Source organism: Enhydra lutris, unplaced genomic scaffold, assembly GCF_002288905.1.
Source record: "Enhydra lutris kenyoni isolate GAN:26980312 unplaced genomic scaffold, ASM228890v2 scaffoldscaffold13, whole genome shotgun sequence".
In the NCBI taxonomy this organism is placed as follows: domain Eukaryota; kingdom Metazoa; phylum Chordata; class Mammalia; order Carnivora; family Mustelidae; genus Enhydra; species Enhydra lutris.
In genome coordinates, this window is record NW_019154097.1 from 12701103 (window position 1) to 12706253 (window position 5151).

General features: G+C 36.3%; 1 pseudogene; it reads right to left on the reverse strand.

Moving 5' to 3' along the window:
- Positions 1-614: 614 nt before the first annotated feature.
- LOC111146040 lies at positions 615-1582 on the reverse strand (annotated as a pseudogene).
- Between the last annotated feature and the right edge of the window lie 3569 nt (positions 1583-5151).

Below are 5151 nucleotides of genomic sequence, written 5' to 3' on the forward strand. Positions count from 1 at the left end.
TCTCCCCATCAGCTGGGGTGTTGGCACAATGACTCACATTGCCTGAGACACTTCTGCACAGAAGTGTGCCTGCCAGTTTGCAGCTAAAAGGAAATCAGCCCTAAAAAAATAGCTTCGTTTTACTACTCTTGTCTCTCTTTGGCATATACACAGGCTAAGTACCTAACATCCTAAAATGCTTACTCTTCCTTTCTATGATCAAAGACTACCCATTAGAAATTACTTTTGTTGAGTTCTACTTTATCTTCCTAAGAAAGATAAGAGACTAGAAAACCAATGCACATAGAAGACAAGAAGTTAAGCTAGTAAAACGACATTTCCTTTCACATAAGATTACAGAACTCATTATTCCAGAGTTAAACTAAATTCGGTTATCCATGAGAAGGTGGATGATTTCGATGAGAACCTTTTACCCATAAATTGCTGTCCCATCTCCTTAATCCAGTCATGAAGAAAAATGGTAGGCTCTACATTTCTCTCACATTTAAATATCAGGAACAGGAAAATGAGAATTTCAGGAATTAATGGTATCACCGACCCTTATATTTATTTTGGAACCTCGAGGTGAGAACTAGTCCTGCATTTAGAGTAAAGGAATTTCTTTAAAAAAACATTCACATTCTCTCTGAGGAGCATTTCTGACACAGTACATTCTTCATAGCTTCCTTCACATCTTTGTTCCTCAAACTATAGATGAGGGGATTGAGCATAGGTGTCACAACTCCATAGAAGAGAGAGATGATTTTGTCTGTGACTTGTACTTTGTCTGCACCAAAAGAATCTTTAGCCTTGGGTTTTGCATACATGAAGAGGATGGTTCCATAGAATATAATCACCACTGTTAGTGGGCGGAGCAAGTGGAGAAGGCTTTGCGCTTCCCCTCTGCAGAAGGAATCTTCAGGATGGTGGAGAGAATGAAAACATAGGAAACAAAAATGGAAAGTACTGGGACTACAAGAAAAATTATATTAGCAATAGCCATACTAATAACATTTATGGAGATATCGGCACAGGCCAATTTTAAGACAGCCAAGATTTCACAAGTAAAATGATTAATGACATTATCCCAACAGAAAGGAAGTCACATTGCAAGAGAGGTCTGCAACATAGAATTGACACCCCCTGCAATCCAGGACCCAGCAGCCATGGGCACATATGAAGTCCTACTCATTATAATGGAGTATCTCAGAGGGTTACAGATGGCCACGTAGTGGTCAAATGCCATCATGCTTAGAAGGACACATTCTGTGGCTCCCATAGCGAAGGAGAGAAACATTTGCACTCCACATCCAGAGAAGGAAATGGTTTTCTTTGACGTTAAGAAGCTGTTGAGAAATAGGGGAATAGAAGAACTGGTATAGCAAATATCCAAGAATGATAAGTTACTGAGGAAAAAGTACATGGGGGTGTGCAGGTGGGTGTCACAGACACTTACAATGATGATGACTCCATTTCCCAGCAGGATCACTAGGTACATACATAGGACCAGTACAAAATAAATGGCCTCAAGTTCTGGATAGCCAGAAAGTCCCAAAAGGACAAATTCTGTCACAGAAGACTGATTGGTCTTTCCCATGTTAATATTTTTTTCGCTAAAATGAATTCTGCAGCAGCCAGAATACCTGTGGATCTGTTACAACAGTGTTTGCAAAAGTTATTTGTATCCTTAAGTGGCTTCCCTTATGGGTAATACAGACTTATAAATAGATACACAGATAGCATAAGAATATGGTAAGATCCTCTAAGCTCAGTTAAATTTTAGATCTCATGGAGACTTCAGCTCAAAAAAAAAAAAAAAATTCCTTGTTAGAAAAGAGAATCAGAAAACATACAACTGGGTTAGAATTATGTATCTCATTTACATTATGAATTTGAAATTATTTTGAATGCAATGTCACCATAGCATTTTGACCAAACAGTCCGGAACACAACTAATATGTTAGCATCAACAAAAATTACTGTTCTTCAGTTACTAAAATAAAATGGTGTATGTAAGTCCTGCTTTAATGGTTTCATCTCAGTTTCAGAATCTTGTGGCTAGAAAAACAAGCTGAAAAGATACATTTTCAGAAAAAGTAATTTGGGTTAATTTAAATCTGGGAGGAAATGTATACCTGTAATATCCTAAGAATATTAATTATAGACATTACTAGTGGTTGTAAAAGAAAAAGGAAACATTTTTAGATAAAATTATTGTATTTTTCAGTACAAATTGGGGTGTCTATTGTCTTGCCTAATATATATATAATGAATTATAAGTAGATCTCAGAAAAACTCTAGTGTACATGTCTCAATCTACAAATCATAATAAAGATATAACCTAAGAAACTCGAGTGATGGGGGATTTACTCTTTTACTTGCAGGTATGAGAAAATACATACTATTTTTTCCCTGCACAGAAATCAGCTTCAGCTCAAACAGTTGCTCTCCCAATTTTTTTCTCACTGCATATTCAGAATACCCATAATAAAGAGGGATTGGTCATTCAAAATATTCTTAAGCGTTACTAATACATTCTAATTATTTATATCCCCACTTGACTAGAAGTACAATGTTTTTAAATTAAAATGCCAGAAATGGAAATCCTACTTTTTTGTGAGATTGCTCGTCTCATAAATTCCATCTTAATAAGTTCAATAATAAAACTAAAATAACTATATGCTTCTCAGTTTTCATTAACACCAAGTAGCTGTCATTGCTATAGTAAAAAACAAAACAAAACAAAATGAAACAAAAAACAAACAAAACAATTAATCAGTAGAAAAACTGGACTGACTTCCAGTAAAAATAAAAATTGGGGCTCTTTACAGTCACTTCCCTAGTAAAGGAGCCTTTAAAGGACCAGCCAAGAGGCACCTGGTGGCTCAGTCAGTTAAGCATCTGCCTTCAGCTCAGGTCATGATCCCAGGGTCCTGAGTCCTGCCTTGGGCTCCCTGCTCAGTGGGGAGCCTGCTTCTCCCTCTCCTTCTGCCTGCCACTCCCCCTGCTTGCGCTCACCACCCCCCTCTAAAAAAAAAAAACTTAAAAAAAAAAAAAAAAAAAAGACCAGCCAATGGAGAACCAAAGCAATTTAAAGTCTTTGCTGCTTTGAGGATCTTTCTAATCCCAAAAGTAATTTAAAGTTGGCAATGTGGATTGCTTAGAATTTAGGAACTCTCTAGTCCTTTTGAGATGAAGTCCCCTAGAAACAATTAGAACAAAGTTGCTAATACCATTAAACTTAAGTGTAACTCACACATAAAAAACAATTCTTCTGTCTTTACACTCTCTGCGAGCAAAATTTTTTTTAAAGATTTCATTTATTTATTTGACAGAGAGAGATCACAAGTAGGCGGGGGTGGGGTGGTGAGCAGGCTCCCTGCTGAGCAGAGAGCCAGATGCAGGGCTCAATCCCAGGACCCTGGGATTGGGGCTCAATCCCAGAACCCCGGGATCATGACCCGAGCCGAAGGCAGAGGCTTTAACCCACTGAGCCACCCAGGCGCCCTACTGAGAGCAAATTTAGAACTGCTACTCAGGTAAAATGGTCAAGACATGGACGTTAGAATTGACTATATCTGATAAAGAGATGTGGCAGTAATCTGTGATGCTTAGGTTAAAATGATATTTTGTTCTTAATAAATAAGTTGTCTACCAATTCCTTTATTTTCACCTCTAAATCCTAGATTCTCGGAGTTGATAAACATTATTCTGGTCTCCCAGCCCTCTCCAAATAGCCAGAAAAATAGGCACAGTCATTTTAATTTTGCTCACTCATGCTCTCTATTCAAATACATACACAATATTCCAAACTTAACCAATCTGTTTTTCAGCATACCTATACTGGTATGACACAACATGGAAGAGACCATATCAACAATTTCCATTATTTGAGCAAACCATACTTTACTTATGAACAGGAAAAGAAGTTCCAACTTGAGTTGGATAATTATTATGACATTTTCTATGACTATCTTTTGAAATCAATATAAATATTTGAAGAATTCAGTCATTTTACATGAATGTTATAAAATACTCTTCCAGCATGGAAATGACTGAAATCCCTGTGATTAGTCTTTTTAAAAAGAGAATAAAATTTGACAACAAAACTCTTGTCAGTGAACAATATTTTTTAAAAGTCATTGAGTAAAAGATGCAACATAATCCTGAGCAATGGGAAAGCAATTTATGCCATGAAAGATGGTATTATCTATTTCATCAAAACAAATTTAAAGAGCAATTCCCAGAGTTCTTAACTTTATGCAAGTACTTTTTCAGCATATTGGCTCATACTGTAAATATTTAGCATGTTTTCTCATTAATGTTCAGTGGACAAAGGAATTAAATAGTTTTGATGTGAGCACAGTAAAAACTATGTTACAATACAAATGAAAGATAGACTGTAACTGCAAGGAGTTTTAAGTAAATTATACAAAACAATGTTAAATGGAGCCAAATACTTATAATTAGAGAGGTATGTAGAATACTTATAATTTATTTCAGATAATTTTTCATACAACTATTTCTTATGAATTATTTTTATTTTATCCCAGTGTACATATGCAAAGGCAATCAGAAATAATTCAAATCTAAGTTGGTGCTATCTATTTTCATTTGTTAACCTGGCAACCTTAACTTCCTAACCAGGATTTACATGAAATCCAGTCTAAACCTGGACTGCCCACCACCACCATTCCCAGGCATTGGAGAGAATACAGAACTTAGTTGTCTGGGCAGTCGTACTCACAATAATTCTGTGAGACAGCACTACTTTTAGAACTTTCAAATGAGCAGAAAGAGAATATTTAGTGTATTTCTCTAAATCACTCTAAACCACAGGATCATACACCAGTTACCTCAAGTGTACCCAGCCATGACATAAATATCAATTACAGCTACAATCTTAATCCCTTCCCAGGACAAACATGGTAAGAAGAAAGAATTATCATTAACTTGCAGGGCTGCATGACCAAGTACTCCTCTTCAACATTTCTAAGGCCTAGTCTCAACTTCTCCCTTTTTCATTTCATTTAATTCAGTGGTTACCAATTGAGGCCTCCTCACTCCAGGAATGATGTCAACTTCTTCCCTAAATGCCATAAATTACTTTGGTCTCATGCCAGGTACTATATCCCATTAGAAGAATGGCAAGCAGTACATAGGGTCTTAATA